Source organism: Eumetopias jubatus, unplaced genomic scaffold, assembly GCF_037043125.1.
Source record: "Eumetopias jubatus isolate StellerSeaLion01/CBP00866 unplaced genomic scaffold, mEumJub1_p1.0 scaffold_14, whole genome shotgun sequence".
In the NCBI taxonomy this organism is placed as follows: domain Eukaryota; kingdom Metazoa; phylum Chordata; class Mammalia; order Carnivora; family Otariidae; genus Eumetopias; species Eumetopias jubatus.
The window spans coordinates 68,149,277-68,175,036 of NW_028274820.1; the positions used below are offsets into that span (position 1 = coordinate 68,149,277).

At 40.5% G+C, this 25,760-nt stretch overlaps 1 protein-coding gene across 4 annotated transcripts in view; it reads right to left on the minus strand.

Annotated features, from left to right (window-relative positions):
• Nucleotides 1–25,760, minus strand: part of ELMO1 (engulfment and cell motility 1) — a 523,658-nt gene that overhangs the window by 274,704 nt on the left and 223,194 nt on the right. The gene's annotated exons all lie outside the window — the stretch shown is intronic.

Sequence of the window (25,760 nt, forward strand, 5' to 3'; positions counted from 1 at the left end):
CCATCTGCAGGCCTCTGAGCATAGACACTTGATAAAATTCAGGTGTCTACATGGTCCTGACACCAGCCTGCTGTCAGGCAGCTCTCTAGCTTTGGGGTCACTACACACAGTGCTAAGAGCCACAGAGACAAAATAATAGCTACAAATATGCCCAGCAAATTCTCCGATGCTCAAGATCACTCAGTAAACACCACAAGACTACTGCTCAGAGCTGCAAACCACTCTCCACCATTAATCGTTGAAAACGATCACCAAGATCTGTCCCCAAAATTCAGATCTAAATGGTAAATGATTTAAGGAAAGTCATTTTTTTTTTTTTTTGGTGTTAAGGAGATGAAAAAGAAATGTTAAAGAGATAATAAAGAAAACTGCTTTTACCTCATAACCCAGGTAATTTGTGTGCAACTACATTATTTTTGTTTTGTTCCTGAATATGTCTTAATAAACAGCTTGAATCTCTGATTTGCCAGGGAAATTTTGGTTCACTGCAGTTTTTTCTAATTCAAGTACGGGAAGACCTTCTTGTTCACTTGTTCAAGGTTCAAACAACTGACACTTTTCTACATTATTGAAGAGTACATTTAAACCGTCTTTTCCATTCTGCTTTGAAAAAAAAATTATGAGCTAATAGAGGACATCTAAAATTATAGGACTACTGGCCCGTTTTACAGTTTCGAGAGCATCTCTGTCTATATCTCTATAGCAAGTTGGGTCAGTGCAGTGACATCAATATTTTATTTTAGCATTTTATTCTGATTAATTTGAGAAAGATCTGGGGTGCCTGGGTGGTTCAGTCAGTTAAGCATCTGCCTTTGGCTCGGGTCATGACCCTGGGGTCCTGGGATTGAGCCCCACGTAGAGCTCCCTGCTTAGCGGGGAGCCTGCTTCTCCCACTGCTTGTGCTCTCTCTCTTCAAATAAATAAATAAAATCTTAAAAAAAAAAAAAAGATGTTGGAAAGATTTTAAAATACCAAAATACTACCACTTGTGATAAGAAGGATACATCTCCTAAGGTAAATATAATTGTAACAAAAATGAAAATCACTGGGCAGATCAAATGCAGTGGGGTTCAGCCTTCATCTGATACCCACTGGAGGAATAGGGTCAGGCCTGTATTCAATAACAAAGGGATCAAAAGGCTAGAAAGAAATGACCAGAGATTCTATCTAAAAAGTAACTTGTAACAAAAGGTTTTATGACAGCTTTAGTTCTTTAGAAGAAAAGAGTGGAATTCCTCCATTATACATAAATTTATTATTTTGACTTCGATACATTAGATTTTAACATTTTAAAGTAACATGTTAAAAGCTGGTATTTGCTGAGTACTTGCTGAGGGCCAGCATTAGTTGGTGTTTTACATGTATTCTCTAATAATAACTAGGAGCTGGGCATTATTACTATTACCCCCACTTTTACCGATGGAAAACTGCCACTCAGATGAGACAAGAAGCTCGCCCAGGGCCTCACAGCTTGGATTTGGCAGAGCAGGCAATGTCTTGTTTGGACAATACGTCTCGGCATGCTTTTGTTCCTACTTTGTTCCCTCCCCCTGGCTTATAAGTCGAATGCATTTATTTTGGTACTGTTAGCGTTCAGACTTCCCACAGCCTGAGAAAAGTGTACTTGAGAAAAATATAGGCTAATCAATATTAGCTGCTATGAACATGGCCCAGCCAACAAAGGAGAGTGTGCCAAATGTAAACGAGAAAAACATGACATTTACTTCAGACCTATTTCTAGCGTTGGTCTGAGTCCATTCCCAAAATAGACACACAAAAAGGAAATCAAATGACAAAAATTAGTTCCTCTGGATCCAGTTCGAATAACTCCACAGAACTATGTCAGGGAAGCTGACCAGGCAGCAGGCCCCCACGGCTCAAGAGTCATTTGTCTCATGTCCGTTGTGCTCCCAGGATCCACGCGGAGCCTCCTATCAATCACACCCCTCCTTAGGCACACATGGAGGGTATCAAATAGTGCTCTCAGAAGGTCGTACAGTTAAGAAATCATGTAATTTTCTTTAGGAGTCTTTCAAAGAGACATAGCTATTTGGCAAATAGTCCCAATACAATAATGCCTACTATGCGTCAGGCATGATGTAAATTACCTTGCATATGCTAACTCTTCATCCTCATAAAACTCCCACAACGTATGCTCTATTGTTATCTTGCTCTGAAAGACAAGGAACCAGGCCGAGCATCTGGGGAGCTCGCCCAAAGTTGCAGAGCCAGTATGTGGCAGAGCCAGAATCTGAACTCAGAGCACGGGCTTTTAACCAGGATTTTAGTCATTGGTCAACTGGACACTGCTGGGAATTCCATAAAGAGGACCAACACAGGTCCTCCTTGGCTGTGGTTCTGCTCAACCAACATGATTCACTCCAGCAAAGTGGGCCTGTGATCCATCCTTTTAAATAAAAGTTAAAATTCCGCCATCCCTCCCAGACATAACAGACCAAAGTCTCTCTCATGTTCAATAAACCATGCCCTATTGTCTCCAGCAAATAGGCTCTTACTAAACAAAAGCCAATTAGAAAATTGCCTTTGATTTCCTATGACTTGTCCTAAATTATAAAGCATCACTGCATTTTAGATGAAAAAAAAATTATTTTGTATTTGTGGGTGAACCACGTGCTCTCTTGCTCTCTCGCTCTTCTCCCTCTAACTTCAGGTATCATTTTCCTAGTCTCCCTCTCTTTGAAATGCTTGTTTCCTTTTTCTCTTTTGATTTTAATAGTCAGTGAAATGATTTTACAACCGCAGGTTTTGATAATGAAAAAAAGTATATGAATTACATGCCAAAACATCTGAAAGCTTTCTATACTGTGACAAAAATACTCTGAGAATCCAGCAAGGCCAATAGCTTCCCCCACTCCTTTCTTATTTATGAGATGCTCTGGATACAGATTTATTTTCTTTTCTTGTTCCATGTTATTTTTTCCCACCTGTCTTGAAATGGAAGCAGCAAGAGCTTTTGATAAATAGCTTGAAATCTCCCCCTTTTTTACTGCAAAGCCTGTGTACCCCTGTACATCCTTCTGAGACGCCATTTGTTATTTCCTGTGAAGCGCCTCTCCGTGAATCACATCAGACAGCTCTCAGCCCCCAGAGAAGGGGTAGCATCTGCCTCCCCTTCCAAAGCACCGGGGTTTTCCATTTTGGGAAAATGGTACCAAGCAGTTGAAGAAAGCACAATTTATTTTATAGCGAACATTCTAGGAGGTGTTGAGGTATAGAGTTCCCAGAGATCTGCTTCTCTTCTGTTACCCACATGCTAGCTTTTTAGCTGAGTTATTTCAATCACACATCCAAAGAAAGGTTCAAGGTCCAAGACAGAGAATCTTCCAACCTGTTTCAGGCCATACATCAAGGCCACTGAAGAGCTGGGATGGCCTTCAGTTATTATCTACTGATAGCCTTATTTTTTAGATGAGAAAACTGCACCCTGGTAGAGAACGGTGATGACAGAACTTGAGCAGCCACTCAAATCTCCTAGAGGGCTTGTTAAAAGCACCAAGTCCTGGTCTCACCCCATAGTCTCTGATTCAGAAGGGTTGTAATGGGTCTGAGAATTTGAATCTCTAACCAATTCCCCAGTGATGTTGATGCTGCTGGATGCGGACCACACTTGGAGGCCCACTGGTGGCTAAAATGGCTCATTTCAAATAACACATGCATTTAGCAGAATAAAGTCTAGAATCCAGACCCACTGATTCCTCAAATCCCATGCAACTTCTCCTAAAGCACACTGTGAATCCATTGGTTCCAACGTACAAATGCATTTTAAATATATTCACTGTTTATCTGCTTTGTGCTTTTGGCTTCTCATTGAGAAAACAGACTCCTTTATTCAGAAAAAAAGCAATTATAATTTAGAAGCCTCTCGCTTCTTCTACCGCGCACATTTCTGACTAAAATAAGATGTATTAGTACCTCCACAGGGAAGGTAGGAAACTGTCATCAGTCAATATTTTCTACTCCTGAATGCTTCCTGGTTGGGGAAGCAGGGCCAGCACTAGCCTGAATGATTTTTAAATGATCTGTGTTTTTCAATTACCAATGCCATGCTAGTCCTTCATTAGTGTGGATAATAAAGAGATGATTACAATAATGCTTGCCAGATGGCATATTGTGGGGAAAGCCTTTGAGAATTTAGGAGTTAATATTTGTGCTACATGAGTGTCTACATTTGCTGAACAAATATAGCATTAAAAGCAACCTTTAAAACAAATCACATTGAGTGAATATTCAGTCACGAAAAGCCCTCTCAAGGATATTTGGTGAGGCTAGTAGTTTAAGGTCATGTTCTCCAAGGGGAGGCAGGGTTTGACTGGTGCAGTAGATCACTTGGGAGCTCTGTCAGACTACACATGCCTCCCACTCCTCACCCCCCACCCAGGAGAATGGAGTACATGGGCATTTCAACAGGCTCCCCAGAAGCGTAGTTATCAACCTAGGATACACCTGAAAATCCCCTGGGGAGCTCTGAAAAATCCTGATATCCAGGCTGTACCCCAAATCAGTTCAAAGAGAAACTGTGGGTGGGAACCAAGTAACTAGATTTTTAAAGCTCTGCAAATGATCCCATGTCCAGCCACAGTTGAGAACATGTTCCTAAATCAGTGGGTCTCAAATTTGAGAGTGGTCAGAACGTCCTAGAGTCTCTGTTCCAAGAGATCACTGCCCCTTCCGCACTCTGGTTCTGATTCAGTAGGTCTGGGGTGAGGCCCAAGAATTTGCATTCATATAAGTTCCCAGGTGCTAGTGATGGTTGCTGGGCCATACTTTGAGAGCCACTGCCCTCCACCGTAACCCAATCCAAGAGCGTGTTAGGGACTTACATCCATCAGCCAGTGGAGCTGGAACCTTGACTCCCTGTAACAAGGGTTCGGTTAGGCAGTGACTTTTATTGAAATGCCTGCTCTATCAGATATCCATCGACAGATGAATGGATAAAGATGTGTGTGTGTGTATGTGTGTGTGTGTGTATGTTTTTTACAGGACTTTACATTAACACATTGTACACACAATGGAATATTACTCAGCCATCAAAAAAATGAAATCTTATCATTTGCAACAACGTGGATGGAACTAGAGGATATTATGCTAAGCAAAGTCAGTCAGTCAGAGAAAGACAATTATGATTTCACTCGTATAGAATTTAAGAAAAAAAACAGAGGATCATAGGGGAAGGGAGGGAAAAACAAAACAGAACGAATTCAGAGAGGGAGGCAAACCATAAGAGACTCTTAACTATAGGAAACAAACTGAGGGTTGCAGGAGGGAGGGGAGTGGGGCGATGGGGTAACTGGGTGATGGGCATTAGGGAGGGCATGGGATGTGATGAGCACTGCGTGTTATACATAACTGATGAATCACTGACCTCTATCTCTGAAACTAATAATACACTAAATATTAATTAACTGAATTTAAATAAAATAAAATTTTAAAAAAGAACTGTTTGAATCAGGGTCAGATTTCCACAGGGTCTAGGTTGGGACTTGAAATGAAAAAGAAAAGAACTGTGTGAAAAAGAAACATCAAAATCTCATGCAATCGATGTTTAACTAAATATGTACAAAACATAAAACTACGTTGATAATCATCTGTTACTCAAAAAAAAAAAAAAAAAAGGAGAAGAAGAAGAAGAAGAAGAAGCTCTAGGTGGGACATGCAGGCCCCACCACTCTGTCATTGGCTACTTTGCACATTTATATAAGGAGGCTCTCGATAGCATCCGACTTTGTGGTTCCCAACATAGACCAATGTTCCAAAGAGTCCTAGAAGCAGCTTCTAGAAATCTTTGGAGTCTGGCCCTGGTCTCTCTCCATTAAATTCAATAAAAATTAACAGTTGGGATGAATACAGAGAAGGCACCCTCTCAAATCTGCCCGACAAATGGGCAAGATGGCGAATATGCTGAGAAGCAGAAAAAAAAATCTGTGACCAGCTGGGACTGGTCCTGGTGGGCATCATGCCAGGCACTCCAAATGTGGGATTTCATTTAATCTTCCTGACTACCCAATGAGGGGAGTATTGTGAATGAGATAAATGTTATTCATCTCTTCCTACAGATGAGGGTCAGAACCCCTCACCTGTGCAAAATCATGGCTAGTAAGTGGCAGAGTCACCACTTGAATTCTATAGTTTTTTTTTTCCTATTTAGGTTCAAAAGGTCTTTGGAGAAAAGGAAGATTTTCTCTTCTTGCCCCATTAGCAAGAAGTTTGATCACAAAAATGTAAAGTCCTGTAAAAATTTTTTTTTTTTTAAATTCAAGCACACATCTAGAGAATAAGGGAAATCTGGCTTATGAATAATTCATCAGAGCCCAGCTCCTCATCATTAAAATTTGATTCTTTTAGGTAAAAATACAAAAGATCTGAAAGAAAGAAACACCCGGTAAGATGCTAAGGGTATAGGACAGCAGATTCTCAACCACCTCGGTTGCCCACCGTACCTCCCTTTCAGCGCCACCTGCTCTTCTCCTTGCCTGCCCTAATACCTCTGCTGGCCTCTGTCATTCCATTCCCCTACCTGCTACCTCCTGCCCTTCAACCTGGCTGCTTCCCCTGGTTTGGCAAGTCCAGACTCATCATTTGGATATTACCTCTGGCATAACTGAGCTCTAGGACCATCTGCAGCCACCTACTGTCGCTAAAGGAACTCCCTCCCTGGAACTGTTCTGAAACCTAGGAAAGTTCAAGACCGTTGATAGCATCAAGAACTAGGAGTCAGAGTTGACAGTAAGCCCCAGAAGAGTCCATTTTACATGGCAGTCAAAAGCCTCTGACATGCTGGGTTTCATTAAGAAGAGTACAACAAGAAGAACAAAGGAGGTTCCACTGACTGGTCCCAAGTCAAGCCCCATCTGGACACAGTACACAGTTCCAGCACACACACAGCCAGCCAGCTCCTGACATGCAGGAAATCATGCACACAAGTGTGGCCAGAAAGAGGCAGGAATGTCTGAACAGAAGGCATAACAGAAAAGTTGGGGGAAAAAAACTAGTTATTTGGCCCAGGGAGAAAGGAAAGGATTGTGTGGTGTGGTGTTCGAGGCGGGATGGGCGGTGTGAGTTGAACTACTCCTACTGCCTGCAAGCATCTGAAGGATGAGTATTATTCTGTGCAGCTAAAAGAAAAATAGGATTAGCTGAGAAGTTCCTGTCCTTAGAAATTCTGAGACAGGGGGTGCCTGGGTGGCTCAGTCAATTAAGCGTCTGCCTTCGGCTCAGGTCCTGGAATCGAGTCCCATGTCAGGCTCCCTGTTCAGCAGGGAGTCTGCTTCTCCCTCTCCTTCTGCTGCTCCCCCCCGCTCGCGCTCTCTCCCTCTCTCTCTCTCTCTCAAATAAATAAATAAAATCTTAAAAAAAAAAAAAAGAAATACTGAGAAAAAGACTGGATGTACAGGAGTGCCAAGGAGACAACAAAAGGCAGAGGATTGGTGCCAATGACCTTTCAATGCCTCATAGTCACCGGTTCATTCTTCCTCTCATCAAATAAGGTTGGCTCTCTATTCCTACACAAGGCCCATGGGGCCCGACATGATCAGTTTCATCCAAACATGAAATAGTATTTATCAGCACCACGCTCTAACCAACTGAGCTAACTGGCCGCCCAAACACGAAATAGTATTTAAATCACTATATTATACACCTGAAACTAATATAACACTGTATGTTCATTATACTGGAATTAAAATAAAATAGTTTTTCAGAGGCACTTAAAAAAATAATAAATTAGTAATCACCTTCAAAAAACTTACATCTCCAGAGTTATCAAAAGTCTTCACAATACCACTTTGAAGCACACATGCACATACACACACACATTCATAAATAACTCCACGTAGGCACACAATGGTAGATCACACCAAAAATTCTGGATTTAAGGCAAATTTCCTTAGTTAAAAAATAATGTCCTTTATAAAAATTACTCTTAAGAGGTCCAAAAAGGCCATGCAATTGCCATGTATACAATTCAGAAAATTCTGGGTTTCCTCTCACTTCATTATTGAACAGGCAGAGTTGAGACTTACTGAATAAAAGGATAAACGTGAATAGTTTATTTGTAATGTTGATTCAACAGTCAACACAAAGAATTACCATAAAAACTCAATTAAAAAATGCCTTGAGAATAAATTTCCTTTAAAATGAAGCTGGTTATGGTTTAAAAAAAAAAAGCCTTCATGAATAATGAAATAATGCTGTCAAGGTTTATAAAGATATCTGCAATTTCTCTACAGAGCTGAGCACACCCAGGATTCTGCACCATCCAAGCGCCATGGCTCATGCTAGTGACTCCACACTGGTTCTTCCCTTCACTTACAGCTCGGGTCTCTAGCACCTTGTTCAGAAGCCCCTTTTCTCCCCTCCCTTGTTACTTGGAACAGGATGTGATCTAGCTGCGGCCATGCACGGCAGGTGTCTCTGTCTCTCCTCGTCACCCATGCCCAGCAAGAGCACAGGGTAAAGATAGGCCAGAGGACACAGAACGCACGCTACCTTCGCTCCAGAGCAGGCCTAGTTCATGGGTCAGGAAGCCTGGTCCCCAGATTCCAGCACAGCTCTCCAAGCAGCCTTTGGAAGGGAGCGCTTTGCCACGACGAAGCCAAGAGCTGATGAAGCTATGGCTGCTACCAACAGATTCCCAGGAGGTCAAAGGGATGCAGGGGCCTGCGTGCGGCCACCCTGGCCTCCTCCAGGACTGGAACTGCATGGCCCTAGGGTAGAGATGGTGACTGCCACGGCTCTGATTGTGGGAGCCCACGGGCACACACAGTACTTAATGGGTGCTGAGGGCTATTCTGAGCCAGAGGTTCCTACAGCCCAGGGGCCAGATTGGGTCCACCACTTACTTATGCACAGTTGTGAGCTGGAAGGAAAGTTTTACATTTTTAAATCTTTTTTTTTTATCAAAAGAGGAATAATAATCTGTGACATGTGAAAATTACATGAAATTCAAATTTCAATGCATAAAGCAAGCTTTATTGGAACACAGCCATGCTCATTTATTTACATATTCTGTGGCTGCTTTCGCATATGGCCTGCAAAGCCTAAAATATTTATTATCTGGCCCTTTATAAGAAGAGCTTGCCTTCCCCTATTTGATGCAATCTGTCCTCACAGTGACCCTTTGAGTTAAGAAAATCAGTGCATCTGCCTTTGGCTCGGGTCATGGTCCCAGGGTCCTGGGATCGAGCCCCGCATCAGGCTCCCTGCTCCGCGGGAAGCCTGCTTCTCCCTCTCCCACTCCCCCTGCTTGTGTTCCCTCTCTCACTGTGTCTCTCTCTCTGTCAAATAAATAAATAAAATCTTCAAAAAAAAAAAAAAGGGAAAGAAAATCAGTCCTTCCTTCACAGAAGTTAAAAAGCTCAACTAACAAATAAATGCTAATGTTTTGCTCCCTGAACAACACCATAACCCCTTTGTAAATATTCAATGCTTCATTCTGCTGTATAAATATTGTAATTATTTTAAAGATTCCCAAGGACAAATTCTGTCATGTTGAACAAAATGTTTTCAATAGCTTTAGCTCCTGACTCCATGCCCCACCCTAGTGTCTTTGGGCCCCTGTTCCCATCCCGACTAAAGGCAAACCTTGCAGCGGGCCTTTGATGTATTTGGGTGTAGAAGCCTGCTTGCAATTTGCTAGGTTAGGAACCTGGATTGTGGCTAGTAAGTGTTCTCCTCCTTCCTCCCATCAATGTAGCTCTTGTAAATGGCAAAGTCTGGCTTTTAAATTTGGAGACTATGAAAAAAAAATTTAAAAAGAAACAAAGAAAATAAAAATAAATAAATCTGGAGACTATGGTCTCTTTTCCACAACAGAATAAATAGAATTCTTATGCCTCTTTTAAAGATGAAGAAACAGAGGCATAGTGAGCTTAAGTATCTTGCCATGTTCACACAACCATTTTGTTGGGATTTGAACCCAACAGTCCAGAATTCATGTTCTTAAGCAGTATTCTAAAAAGAGAAATGGGGCGCCTGGGTGGCTCAGTTGGTTAAGTGACTGCCTTCGGCTCAGGTCATGATCCTGGAGTCCCGGGATCGAGTCCCGCATCGGGCTCCCTGCTCAGCAGGGAGTCTGCTTCTCCCTCTGACCCTCTTCCCTCTCGTGTTCTCTCTCTCTCATGCTCTCTCTCTCAAATAAATAAAATCTTTAAAAAAAATAAAAAGAGAAATGGGTAACTACACAATGGGGGGAAAATCACTAGATGGAATATAACACAGCCTTTAAAAATTGTGTTCATAGAGCACTTAGTTACCATAAGCGAAAAAGATAGGAATATAAAATGTATGTTGTAGTCCGTGTAGAATTTCTATAGTAGTATGTATTCCTTGGCAATGTGTATTTTATCTAGAGTACTCTATATATTCTTATCACATACAGTATATATGTATTAGCAGTATCAAGATACAGACTTAGCATGTAACTAGGAATTTTTTTAAATGCTTTTAAAAACTGGAAAGAAATCTACCTAAGTATTAATAGTAAATATTTATGGTGGTAGGAAGGTGGGAGATTTTTTTTCTACATGTCCACACATCTTTCTAATTTTCTCTAATCAAAATGCATTGATTTTTTACTTAGATTAGAGGTGTGCCCATTGTTCTCTAGCAAAAAGGAACAGAGATCATTACGCAGAAGAACGTGAGAAACAGTTTGAATTCTTATCCAGGACCCTGTTCTGAACCCTATGCTGAAGTCTTCCCTGTAGGTTGGTATCCAGCTATGCCAAAGGGACGCACTGGGGCAGAAAGGCTCATCTCCACCTGTCCAAGGGAGTCCTGTGTAGGCAGGTGTATGGCCTGAATCCTACAGACAGCATTTCAGACACTGTGGGATGAGAAGGGTTTCATTCAGACGGAAGAAGCCCAGAACAGGTCCTGTCTAATCCAAATTCTCAGACCCTGAGGCAAACTCAGGTCCTTTAGGCCTCATGAACTTGGGCCATTTCAGGGAGTTTGTTCAATTTGCCTGCCTTGCCATGTGGGTACAGTCCTCTGGGCTCAAAGGACCCCCCTCATTTATCCTGACCCTTTTAAGCCAGCACCTCCTAGAGCCTGACAGTTTACACCACACCTCACAGTTTGTCAGGGGACAACCGGGCAATCCCGGGCCAGCACCAGGGTGATTGCTTGTAATGGCGGCAGCTGGACAACTATATGATCTTGATGGGACTCATCAGCTCGAAAGTCCTCTGACCTGTAAATGTTTAGGGTTCCCCAAACCGACTGTGTTGAACCACTAAAACTACTGACATCCAACCATTTTTGACCTACGGAAATGGAATTTCACACGGTTCAACCTAATAACACTTGAGCTAAATAGATGTACTCACCCCCCAGTGAAAGTTATTGAAAGGAGATGCTTTCTAGAGAATAAATTGGAAGCAACTCCAAAGGGAATCAGCTGGAGCTGAGGATCAAAAGACCAGAGGGTGGGCCACAGATCTGGTTTGAAAATCAGTACTGAAATTACTTTTTTAAATAAAGTTTTAAAAGTGCATCCATCTTGTGACGCACGTCCCTCCACTATGGAATTAGCCATTACCAAGGAGGAATTAGCTCCCCTCCTGGGTGCCACTCATCACAGCCAGTAGAACGGCGGGCAATCCTTTGGTGTGGTTTCACCCATATAAATCTGCCCATCTGCAGACAGAGTGATCGTGACTTTCTCATTCCTGAGAATGAGGATCTGAAAAATCAGAATTTGAGACCACTACCAACCAGAGGCAATAAACTCTGAAAGAGGATGAGAACTATTGGAAATGTTAGGTAAATAGCATGTGAATACCAAGTTGCCCCTAACCTTAGCAAACAGATTAGATGGAATTAAAAACTACTATGTTTAAAAAAAAAAAAAAGCTCTTGTTTGTCCCTGTCCATACGGACCCCATGTGCTCTAGGAACCTCGTCCAGAAGCACCCCCCCACACACACACACACGGAAGGATCTATAAGGTTCTCAGAGGGTTGAGGGCAAGAGAAACTGGAACAGGCTCCTTAAAATCTAACTTATTTTTTGGTAGTTATTTTATGAACTTCAACCTCCTCTAATAACTGGGTGCTTTGATAATTATATCTCCCAGAAAAATTTCAAAAATATACATATGGCTTTACACCGATCGTGTTACCACAAAATGTGTTTGCAAAGTAAATTTCACTCGAAATTTCCACAACCAGTTTCTCAAAATACAAAAAATGCACAGGGAAACAACATACATCTGCACCATGACGGAACCAAGGAGGGACGGAGAGGGGACCGGACGGGAAGAGGGCTGGATGTCAAGTGAGCCTGTGATGTCTTGTTTTCTTAATAGTCCCCCTCCCAAAATAAAGGTGTTTGAAGAAAATATAGCAACATGTTAGTGGCTGTTCAATCTGAGTGGTGCACACACACACGAATGCCTTTCAGATTCTGTTATTTTTCTCTGATTAAAATATGCCATAATTAAAATTTAAATTTAGAAAGTCTATATTTTATTAATCTTATTTGACCTCAGCAAACTAAAGTAGGTTAATAACTTCGGGATTTTGCACCTTAAATATTATAGACTAATAAGATGTAAGATCAAAAGTAGTTATGGCCAGAAATGCAAATGGGTACTTTCTTCGGCTACTACTTTCATACTGATTATGTTATCTTTTCCCTGTGCTGTAGGTTGGCATGTAAAGGACGGAAATATATTCTCCACAACAAAGGAGGAAGCAAAATATTAAAGACCCTCAGAGATCAGGTTTCATATTACCTTCTCATGAAATTCAGTAGACTCCTCTGTTTCTCTTAGATAAGGAATATTAATAGGAACATTTCAACCCTCCACAAATGAATCTTTCTTGAACCGACTCAGTGTGGATAGGGGCAGTTTCTGTAAAACCATTATGAACATATTTCTATAAAATCCTCCCTTGTCTCCGAAAGAGCATGATTTCCTCTCCTATTCCCCATTTCCTAGTCAAGGATCATTTTTTTCCTTCAGCAGCCTGATGTGAAGGAGTTTGGCTGACTTCTCTCGTGGCAGACAACATGCAGACGGGGCAGGATGGGTCTGCCCATTCACAAAGTGCTCATTCTTCATCTGTAAAGCTGGGAGAGGTAGTATACCTCTCTCAGAGGCCCTGTGTGTAGGGGGTGGGAAGGGAAAAAAATCAAGGAAGAGCTCAAAGAAAGTACAGTTGCCCCTCACCCCAAAAGATCCCAGAAAAGCCCAGCCCGCGAGTACAGTGCTGGGAGAAAGAGTACTTGGGTCTTGTGCCCACCATGCTCATGGGGCCTATAAATGGCCTCCAGATGCTCCACCCCACTTGGCTCTGCACAGGTGGGAAAGACTCCAGTCCTTCAAGCCTGATGGGATTTTGTCAGGAAAGAACCTGGCTAACCAACCCCATAGGGCAATACAAGCCCCTGCCGGGGGCAGCACAGCATAGGGATAAACAGCCCAGGCTTGGAGCGTTAACCCCAGTCCCCGTGCAATCTTCAATATTAGCTGATGTTCTTAGAAAAGAATATTAGCTGATATTCTTAGAAAAGAAATGCCACCTTCCTAAAACCCACTTCTTCACCTATGACTGTATAGGTATCTCCTCTCTCATTGGCCTGGTGAGAAGCTCCAATGAGATAACATATAGAAAGCACCTTGAACAGAGCCTAGCTCCAAGTAAGCCCCAGGGGAAATGGTAGCTGGGAGTTACTCACTTTCCATCAAGAATAGCGTCCCTGTCCTATACCATATTCTGTCAGAGCTCTAAGTTGGGGAAATCCGAGTCTATATTCTAGGCCTGGTTGCCCTCAGGGTATCAACTGACCTTGCGTTTTAGGCTTCAGCCATCACTAATTTGAAGTCTGGCTTTCTCACTGGTTCCACGGTTCTGATTCCCTGGACTACTCTCAGCCCACACTTACTCCTGGATCTCACCAACACTGTGCTAAAGAGGCCTCCTTCCCAACACTGCTGAACCATCTCCCCATCCCAGGATCAGACATCAACTAACTAAAGAATAAAAAGTCCCCAAAAGATCCTGGAGGATATTTGACCTGCTCCATCTTCCTTCATTCAAGCATGGAAATTTTCAGTCTCCCACTGGATGGTGACTTGTTCTATTTATAAGGACTTCTGGCAAGGAAGATTCAATAGCTTGTCTCATTTTTCACTCATTTGTACATTCAGCAACATTTTACCTGACTTCCAGGTGCTAAGTTATATAAGGTAATGCAGCATTGTACTTTGAGTATTCTGCCACTTCAAAACAGCTTAGGGCTACCAAACAAGGTGATCCACGCACTGCTACAATACAGGAAGGAAATTTCTCTTCACTGATTTGTATGTGTTTCACTGACTGGCATTCACTATGAAGGCTGCCACTAAGGCATTCTAGAAAGCCCTGAAGTAATCAGATAAATATATATCCGGTTAATTAAACATGATGTCATCATCCACCCCATTCCAATACAGGGAACATCTGTTAATGGATAGGGAGGCAGATAGAAGGGAGAGAGGGTGAAAAATGGCACTGATGGAGGAAGGAGAGAGATAATCAAAGAATAATTGGCAGGGGGGTTGGAGGGGCACCTGAACTAAGTGAATTTCATGTCTGATATTCCCTAAAGGACAAGAGTGGTAACTCCAGGGAACCACTCCACACATGGATGAGAGCTTAGATACCCCCGCTCCTGGTGCTAAAGGAGTGAACACCAGCATCTGTCTCCATGGGCACTCTCATACCCCTAGGCTGCTCTCCTGGAAAGGCACTCACGATTCTCTATACAATTCCAGCTCTGGCTAGAATCTCACAATTCCTCACACAAGCCCAGCTCTGGCTCCTGAAACTTTTTCATCCACACAAATAGAATCATTTGCTACTCACATCGGAACCACTGGATGAAGGCTAACTTATGCACAGCCTCGGCAATCTACTTTTGAACCTGGTAAACATGCATTACCATGCTCTCAGGTTACTGTGGACCACTTGCAGAGCACACTTGCCAATCTACAAATATACATCATGGTAACCAGTAATAACTCTGTTTCACCTGAGAGATTTAAACCTTGACAAAGTAAAATTTTCAGAAAATTAAAAACAGGACTCTCATAAAAATATAGACTAACCAGATGTCAAGATTTCTTCAGCTCAATAATGAAGAAAGCAGCAGGATGGTAAAGCTGGTTCAAAGAGCATTGAGGGGGAAGGTTTTGCAGCATTTTCAAAAAGAATTTTAGTGTAAGATTACTAGGTTACCTACAAAACTGCTTAATGCCCTACAGAGCATTTCAACATTTGGGGTAAGCTTTCCTACTGGGACAGCTCCACCAGCTAAAAATCTACACGTCAATGTAACACTGCCCAGTGTCTGGGTTCTGACCACAGTAAATAACCAAGTCAAATATAAGGATGTTCTCCTCGAAGATTAAATACTCCTTGGTCAGGCCTATTATTATTATTATTACTATTTTGACTACTCCAATATCACATTGAAAGGATATGCTGCTCTACATGTTTCCCTTATTGCCAAGTTTTGAATAACTTTTCTTAGTAGCCTATACACTATAACACTACACATTTCAAAGAAAGGAAGAAGCAGCGATGACTTGCGATGAGCTGGGCTGCAAACAGAGATTTTTGTTGTTGTTGTTCCCTTTTTTAATTGGAAGATTATCCTTAAATTTGACTTATGGGTTTGTAAAAACAAAGAGTTGACTCGTTGTGGGGGAGGGGAGATTTTTTAACCTGCCACTTAAATATTCAAATTGGCTCACCTCAGGGATTTTGAAAAAGGAATGTGTCATCATTATTTGTGACCATACTAAGGAAGAGCAGGTTCACACTTAAGAATCTAAGATATTTCAATATCTTGAAGCTTAGCACTTACGACTTAGGGTTTTGATTTATGAGCACTGCAAAAGTCCACAATTTAGAGATACTTTTCATGTGAAAGATTAAAAACTCGAGAAATTCTATTTTTAACTAATAGGGTTTAAATTAATATTACCATCTTCCATCAATTCTAAGATGTACTTTTTTTTTCATATTTTAACAGTTCTAAGTTTGGGTAGAATTTCACCATCAATGGCATCTTTGAATTGCTCTCGAGCAGACCACAGTCACTAAGGAATTTTCTTTGCATGGGCATGTGTGAATACTAAAAACACCAGCATCACACGAGCAGAATGGGTATCTGGGTCTGGAATAAACCTTGAGACAATGCTAGAACAGTTTTTAACACCAAGTACCCAGGAAGCTGGGGCAAACCAGGCCTCCTTCAATACATTTCCAGCCCAGTGATCATCAGAAGTGTGTTAACTCAACCAAACTGCAGAAGGAGGGTGTCTTAAGAGTTCAACATCAATAGCTTTTAATTCTTTTTTCAGATTCTTTTTAAATTGAATCACCTGTGTATCATCATAAATAGAATATTTTCTAAAATTCTAAAATAATGGAACTATTGAGTAACAGTTAACGATTTAGGTTTTTTTTTCTTTTTTTCAGTTGTACATAAAATGTGTGTCTACTAATCAATGGCATCTTGGACAGTGAAATATGAGCACATAAAGGTAGATAGAACAGCAAGAATATTTACCTATGAGATTTCTAGGTAAGCTTATGTGAGTAGCTAAATATGATCCATTAGTTTATTACCAGAACCAGGCCTTACTCTCTCTCCAACGAGATTTAAATTGATGGGAACCAATAAAGTACATCTAGTATAAAGAGCTACTTATATCCCATTAGGTCCTAGATACAATCATCGCCAAACCAAAGACTAAAAATCAACAAACAAAGAAAGTGAACATAGTATTATTTGCCTCTGGTGAAGGGAAAAGGGAGGATGAAGGAAAGGGGTGGAAGGAACAGTTTTTACAATTTTTTTTACCTTCTGTAACTTTTTAATGTTGTACTACTGTCTATTCAATATATAAGTAAAGTTAGAAAAGATGTTCTTAAAATAAAAACTTGTCATTTAGAACATATTTTCACCACTTAGAAGATACAGATTGTGCACGATGAGAGAAGCTAGAGTTAACAGAGCCTCCGATGACCATCTTGTAAGAAAATTCTCAAAGATGGAACGGAGTCTCTAGGACTTAGAGTGAGTACAATATCTAGAGGAAAAGAAAAAGCAATTCCATATGGAGAGTTTTAATTTTAGATGGCTTCTCTTGTCAACTTCATTTCTATTTCTCCTCTCCTTTGAAATTCTGTAAAGGGTTGAGGGTGGAGAGAGAATTGTCTGTGCTTTCATTACAAAAAAAAAAAGACGTCATTTCATACTGAAATCCTCTTCTGAGCCACTTAGGATATTTCAGAAAAGAAATTTACTCTCAATATCTAGGAAATGTTTTCTCAGTATTTATTTTTACATAAGAAAGGCTACATGAAACTTTTCAGTGCATCCCTCATTTTGTTTCCTCCCCACACCCCTGTCCAAAATACCACACACCAAAACCAGTCTATCATTTCCCCCTATTCCTTTCATAGACTTCATCAGCTAAGTTAAGAAAAGGTAAGATCTGGTGTGACATTTATGTAAATTGAGGAGCTAGTCTGCTATCAGGAGGTACTAACAGCCCTGACTGGGATTTTAGAGTCTGCAGCAGCCAAAAAAACTCATCTCAGATGGAGGGCACATCACCAACAACCCAGAAATAGAACTTAAGTCAACTACTCAATTACCATCAAATTAGTGCATGTATATGCTATGCCGAGAAAGAAAACTGACATCTTAGGTACAATGCTGGAGCTAACTAAATAGGTTCCACGTACGCATTTAAGTACCACATGCTTGATAACAGCAGACAAAAGGTTTTCACTATCTTCATTGAGCCCAGATTTCCCACAACTGGCAGAGGGCCCTTACTCATCTCAACAAGCTCCCAGCAGACTGGATTTTCTACTGTGCAGCAAGAACACAGCTCCTGGAACAATGAGAAAACCAAGCAAAACAGATGCACAACCACCTTCTGTTATAATAAACAACTTTCACAAGACTTATCTTTCATTCCAATGAAATGTGAGATAGCATTTCCTGTATCTTAACTTAATCATCCTAATAAAATGTCTCAAAGGATTACATCATCTGCAACCATTGAGAATTTAAGGCAAACTCATTTAACTCTAGGAAAACATTTTTTGAAGTTCGATCTAAGTGACTACAGGAATATCCCCCTATTCTCAGACCTGGCAGATAGGGGTGCATGGGACAGCATCCATTTCTTCCTGTGGACCCCATGTCACCATCTGCAGGTCCAAGGAAAGAGATCATATTAGGGGCCAATTCATGACAGTTCTCTTTGATGGAAGGAAGCAATGGAAAGAGATATTGAAAAAATTGCCTTTAGAATTCATTTCAAAGTAAACAGCAGTACTATTTACAATAGCCAAGACACAGAAGCAACCTATCAACAGATGAAAGATTAAAAAGTTGTGATATATATCATTATATAATATACATATATTACATACACACACACACACACACACACACACACACACACACACACACACTGGAATATTACTCAGCCATAAAAAAGAATGAGATCTTTCCATTTGCATCAACATGGCTGGACCTAGGGGGTATTACGCTAAGTGAATTAAGTCAGACTGAGAAAGACAAATGCCATATGATTTCACTCATATGTATAATCTAAAAAACAAAGCAAAGGAACAAACAAAACAAAACAGAAACAGCTCCATAGATACAGAAACAAAACATTGGTTACCAGTGGGGAGGGGTTAGGCAATTTAAGTGAATAGGATTAAGAAGCACAAACTTCCAGGTACAAAATAAAGAAGTCATTGGGATGTAAAGTAGCGCATAGGGAATATAGTCAATAATATTGTCACAACTTGATATGGTGACAGAGGGTAACTAGACTTATCATGGGGATCATTTTGCAATGTACGGAAACATCAAATCACTATGATGTACACCTGAAACGAATAGGCTACTGTAGGTCAATTACACTTGAATAAAACTTTTCAGAAGTAACCAGTGAAACTAAATTGCAAAAGCTCAAATAGTTCGTCTCCCGTGCTGTTTCTGAGTGGATGATTAAAATAAATGAATCCGCAGGGAAGGCAGGACAGCCCTGGTCACCCATCCTCTCTCATGAGGAGTCCGTCTCCCTCCCTGTGGTGGCATCTTTCCACAGGTAGGCATGAAGCATGAACCCAAGGTGAATGTCTTCTTTTACGTCAGTTTGTTAAACTCAGAATGTATTTAGAGAACAGATGTGTTTTCCTTTTAAAGGTCCCCTCTTTCTCCTTTGGGATTCTCTCAGGACCACCACTCCAAACCCCAATGGGCAGCCCAGATGGCACCTGCTCTGTTGGCTTTCACGAGGTTGGACAAAGATAAACCACAATAGTGGTGGTTCCCTCAGACCCCGGGAATTCCTATAATACAAATTGACCACTTGGCCATATGTGCCCAACTTCTGGTGAAACTAAAGTCAACTGGCTTGTGTTCTGAATAATACCCTAGTGATTACTGGAAGACTATTTACCTATTTAGCCTGAATATGTCTGAACTACCTTGCCAAATTCCTCAATTAGTAAATGAAACCATGACTGGTGTGAGCGTGCGTGACAGACAGAGAGAGAGAGAATTTTCTGCCCTGTACCCTTCCTATTCTATCTCCATCTGTTTTATGTGTCTCAAGTTAATGAGTTATCTACTCCATGATTAATAACCCCCCACTTCTTTTTCCTATGAATGTACCCGGCAGTCAGCTCATTTTCTGTTAATCAATATACAACACAACAGCCATGAAAGGATTGAATTCACTGCAACACTCATCAAGGGAGGCCAACCCACTTTACTACATGAATCTCTGTTCAAGGTGTTCAGGGTTAGAGAAAACCTATTTAGAAGTCTAGTTTAATCACCAAAATTTCAACACCCTGCCCCCCAAGCTTTGGCTGGAAAACATATTAAAATGTCTTCTGATTATTTCTAAACAGCCAACACAGATGCTGTGCCTAAAGAGAAAATTGTCAGCTTGCCCCTTGGCTCCTGGACACGTCAGCCTGTGGCTCCGGAGCTCATCAGCCATCTGCATTGAGCCGCTGTCTGGGGATGCATGTCAGAGCTCTCATCACCCAGCATCAGGCAATCCAGTTTAAATGTCACTCCTGGCTAGACATCCAGGCATACCCCATGCCCACTGGGTCCCGTGGGTAAGACAGACTCCAGGCACCGGTACATGATATTACTCGTTGAACAGCACTCTATGATCTGTGGCTGGCCCACTGTTAATTACATGGCAAGGAGAGGTCAAAATCAGGCTGAAATGGAATCCAGCTGCCCCACAACATAATCAAGTCCATCTGAGACACTGAGCCATCACCCTTAAGTCACCCCCATAAGCACTAGCTCCTGCAGCCTCTCTTTATCAATAAGCCACAAATGCAGTCCCTGAATCCTGCAGTTTCTCACTGTGAAATGACATTCCCTTAGCACACTCAAAATTTAAAGCTTGTCTTCCCAAAGGAACAAGAAAGGGATTAAGAATGGCAGAAACCAAGAAAGAAGGGAGTTCTAAAGATGAAATAGCGGGGCAGGGATGACACAGAAGAAGAAGAGGTGCGGAAGGAAAAAAGAAAGGAAAGAGGGAGAAAAAACCACAGCATTTCAAACATCAGAAAAGAAACAAAGAGGGAGAAAAATGAGAAGAAAAGGACAGAGAGGAAAGTAAAAAAGAACTAAAGCTCAAGTAGGTTTTGAGAATGAGCAGATTAATAAAATGTTTATCACTTCCAAGTGCTGAATATGGCGTTTAGAGCAAGCTGTCATTTATGATCATCACCTCACCCAATACAAATTAGTGACTTTCCAGAGCTCTTTAAATTTGTTCAGCAAAGGGGTGCCTGGGTGGCTCAGTCAGCTGAGCATCTGACTCTTGATTGTGATCTTGAATGTCATGATCTCAGGGTCGTGAGATTGAGGCCCATGTGGTGCTCCTTGCTCAGCGGGGGAGTCTGCTTGATTTTCTCCCTCTCCCTCTCCCTCTGCCCCTCCCCCTGCTCTCTCTCTCTCTCTCTGGAATAAATAAATAAATCTTTAAAAAAATTTTCTTCAGCAGATTTTCAGAGTGTCTGATTGGAATGGGATAACAATGGTCACCCACCACATCATCAGGATACACAGTAATCCTCCCCTAAGGACAAGTGAAATCAAAGAGATGTTGAGAAAGAGGACCATGCTCTGGAGTGGTATCCAGGACCACCTTCAAACACATCTCTTAACCCTACAGGGATGCTTTGCTTTCACTCTCCTCCACGCCCAACTCAAAACCCTACAAAGGACTTTAGGATCTGCCTCTATTCTCCATGCAGAAGAATGTCGCTACATTTAATTGCAAGTCAGACTGTAATTCTGGAAAATGATTTGCCAGAGCAGATTGAGATTTGGGCAAGACATAAAAGAAAACTTTCAAATGATATTTTGAATGATACACAGGAGACTAAAGCAGGTTTTAAAATAGTTTTTGAATATTGTTAAGAATATATCATTTTAGTCACCAGGAATAATTTCAGTATACATTACAGTGGGCTAGACAAATGAGTTTCAAAATGGTCTTTCACAAGCCAATGATTTGACAGGATCCCCAAGACTCAGTGGCTGCTTTACTTTCACTATTTCACTAAAAGACAACTTTCAGAATCCCAATGACAATATCACAGAAGAAGGCTGCTTCCAAAATAGGCTTCCTTAACATCACTTCATCCCAAGACATTGACAAAGTGCCTCCTTATAAATGACATTGTGTTAAAAAAAAAAAAAACACAAGCAAAACACAGCATTGATAGAGCCTAAGAACCACGAAAATCTTCAAGCACTTTGGTTAGTGACCTATCACAATGAAGTAATTGGAAAGGAAAGATGAACGCTTTAAGAATGAAGATACACAATAGAATATTGTTTATAAATAGAAAAGCACTGCAACATTCATGTCCAGCAATTGAAAGTATCTAAATATATGGCAATGTGTCAGCTCAATGAAATAAACAGTCATGAGGGTGATGGCGAGGGAGGGTATGAGAAAACCTTTATGATATAATGCTTCAAGTAAAATATAAAAGAATCTGTCCTTTAGGTCTACAATGAAGTCAACATTTACATATGGAGTGAAAACTAGAAAGAAACAGAACAAAAATAACTGGTTCACTGTTATGAGAACACAGGACTTATTTTTCTTTTGTTTTCTTATTACTCTTGGGCTAGCGTTCATGCAATAAACAAAAATTGAAAGAAAAATTAAAGAAGGAAAGAGGCAAAAACAGTTCACAGCTTTTAGAAGAATATACAAGCTATGTCAGACGATACTGACATAGACCAACGTGGAATACACAGCTTAATGAGAAAGTGTGGAGATGGCAGAGCAATTAAAAATGGTAAGGAAGAATAGTAGATGTATATTCCAGTGGGGAAACAGACCCACTCATGCAAACAGACACCGCATGTTAAAAACTAGACAGAATGTGGAAGGAAGAGTTCTCAGTGGAACTGAAATTAAGAGCTTCAAGGAATTTAAAAAGATCACTTTTCCAATTAGAAACTTCACTAATCAGTCCTCTAAACACAGCATGTTCTAGCAGGAGACTGTGAGCTGCAGGAGATCTGAGATGTTCTTTCCTCTGCCCCATCAGAAAACCTTCTGAACATATGTGACTGATGAAAGCTCATGAAACTCAACTCTGTGGTGATGGCTGCCAAACACATTCATGCATCATGCGAGAAATATTAGCAATTACATGCATCATCTGCGAGAGAAAGTGCAGAGAAGTGGCATGGAAATAGTGCTTCTTTTGAGAGTTCTCATACTTCAGAGCTAATTAAATTTCTTTTCTTTTTTTTTTTTTTTTTGTTTCCCAATTGGAAGCGTAGGTAATTAGTGATAGTCAAGCTTCACCATAATAATTCAGAATGTGTTCTGGGAGCCATAATTAGAATTAAATCTTAGGAAGTAAACAAGGATGGCCTTCCTTCTGAAGATTAACTTTATTTTAAAAATGTATCTATTTGTTTTCTTTTGTTATGTGTTTTATTTCTGTCACTCCATGTTCAAGAGGACATCATGATAAAAGTTTTTTCAAGTGTACCACTAATTAGAGGAAGCTTGAGAGTGACAATTTCACTTAGTGGTGGTCACGCATTGACGACGTCTGTGGGTTACTTAGGTCCTTTCTCACTTGGACTTACTGTTTAATATTCACTATAAACTAGGACCTAGAAAGTTCATGACTGGAGAGACATGAGATAAAGCCACACCCATGTGATTCTTTACATTTGAAGGGGAGGTTTATATTAGGATTAAAATCAGCGTCCTGAAAAAAGGAAACAAAAAAACCCCACAGATTTGAGCCAAACAAACACCCTCTCTGAAAGTCCAAGTTTGTCTTCAGTGGGGAGTCCAGAGCCACAGAACTCACTCATTCAATCACTTCTACTCCTCATGCATGATTTATTCCCATGTATGAGTCCCAGTTTGCTAAAAATCACCTTAAGAGAAATCTCAAGATTTGGTATGTTTTGTCCACGACTCTCTAAACACTTTACAAAGCGGCATACCCATGCTTTTCAGCTGGAATTGAAAGTATTTGAGAAAGAGGGAGCAACACTGATTTGATTTTCTTTCATGGAGAGAGCCCACATTATACAGAAAACTTAAAGTATTCTAGGGATTTTGCATGAACAATCCAGTAACTAATCCACAACATTCCATTTTTAAAAAGTTTTAGTACCATAAAAAGATATTTAATACTGCAAAACAGAGGAAGAAAACAAGAACATTTCAAAAGTCAACAAAGATAACGTGCATCCCCCATATGACGTGATGAGAATGGCACGTCACATCTGTTGTATTGTTTCCAGAAAGCCATAATCCCAGCCTAAACATGAGAAAATCTCAAACCCAAATTGAGAAAAAAATTCTACAAAATATCTGACTAGATCTTGGAAAAAAAGTGTCAAGGCTATTATAAACAAGGAAATTTATATAAAATAAACTTCCTTGTTTATTGAACATTATATATATATATATATATATATATATATATACACACACATACTGGGAAGTTACCATAGGATGGATGAAGACGTAACATCTAAATGTATTCTGGGATCCTGGGAAAGAGAAAGGATATTAGTGGAAAAACTGGTGAAATCCTAATAAACTCTGTAGTTTAGTTAATATCTAATATACCGACATGAATTTTTAGTTAGTTTTGATATATATGCTATGATTATATAAGACATTAATGTTGGGAGAAGGTCCGTGAAGGGTTAGGTAACTCCCTGTACTAGAGCTGCCACACTTCTGCTAATCTAAAATATTTCAAAATGAAAAGTTTAAAAGCTAAAGGCAACAACACAGGAATTTTCCTTTGTGGGAACAGACTAGCCAGGAGAGTTCTGTCCATGTGACTTAAAAAAAATCCAAATTTATTTTTTAAAAATTTTATTTATTTATTTGTCAGAGAGAGAGAGCACGAGTCAGGAGAGGGGCAGAGGGAGAAGCAGGCTCCGCGCTGAGCAAAGAACCTGATGTGGGCTTGATCCCAGGACCCTGGGATCATGACCTGAGCTGAAGGCAGATGCTTAACTGAATGAGCCACCCAGACATCCCAAAAATAATCCAAATTCAATCTGCATTAGTTTTTTTTTTTATTTCAACCTTTAAAACAAAAGCCAAAATACTTTTGAGAAAAGCTGAGTTATCAAATACATCGGGATAGGAAAAGGAAAAGCAAAGATTTAGGAGAGGCTGGATAAAAGGAAGAGATAAGAATAGAAAGGCAGATCTGTACCTCTGAAACAAATAATACATTATATGTTAAAAAGAAGAAGAAGAAGAAGAAGAAGAAGAAGAAGAAGAAGAAGAAGAAGAAGAAGAAGAAGATAGCAGGAAGGGAAAAATGAAAGGGGGGAAATCAGAGGGGGAGACAAACCATGAGAGACGATGGACTCTGAGAAACAAACTGAGGGTTCTAGAGGGGAGGGGGGCGGGGGAATCATGGAACACTACACCAAAACAAATTATGTAATATATGGTGATTAACATAACAATAAAAAAATTAAAAAAAAAGAACTAATGATGTAATGTATGGTGACTAACATAACATAATAAAAAAAAAAAGAATAGAAAGGCAGAATCACTTCCCTGGGTCTGTACAAATAAATAATAAAATAGTCATAAGAAATTAGCCATGTATCAAAACTGACATAGTTGAGTTGCTTTTTATTCCTGGGGTAGTAACATGTTTTTGCCCCGCAGAGGGAAATTATACAGCCAGGGAAATGAACTGCTCCATCCTCCCCGGATGGGGTGCAGAGGCCCAACAGGCAGCCTCAAGTATGCTTCGCCATGCCCTAGAAGACTGACTTAATTATCTTAACAATTTACATCGCAAATTGTCATTTTCTCATTCAACATCTGACAAGTGAATGAATATCCAGTAAACTCCATTTGGCTCCGTGATATCAAAGAACAATGATTTTAACACAGAGGGCTCACAACGTGATTCTCAGTCACTGCCTTCCAGTCTTGAAGCCATAAACCTCCTGCTTAATGACTTCTGAATCCACATGGTGACAGATTTTCGGTTGTCCCAGGGAAGGTAAATCTAATTCTACCACCATAGCCCACAGGGTTAGGGCATCTTCATGATGTAAGGCTAAAAAAAGTGCCAACTAAACACAACAATGGGTTTTTGAAAGAGTCATATGAAAAATGATGTTCATAAGTCTAGCAT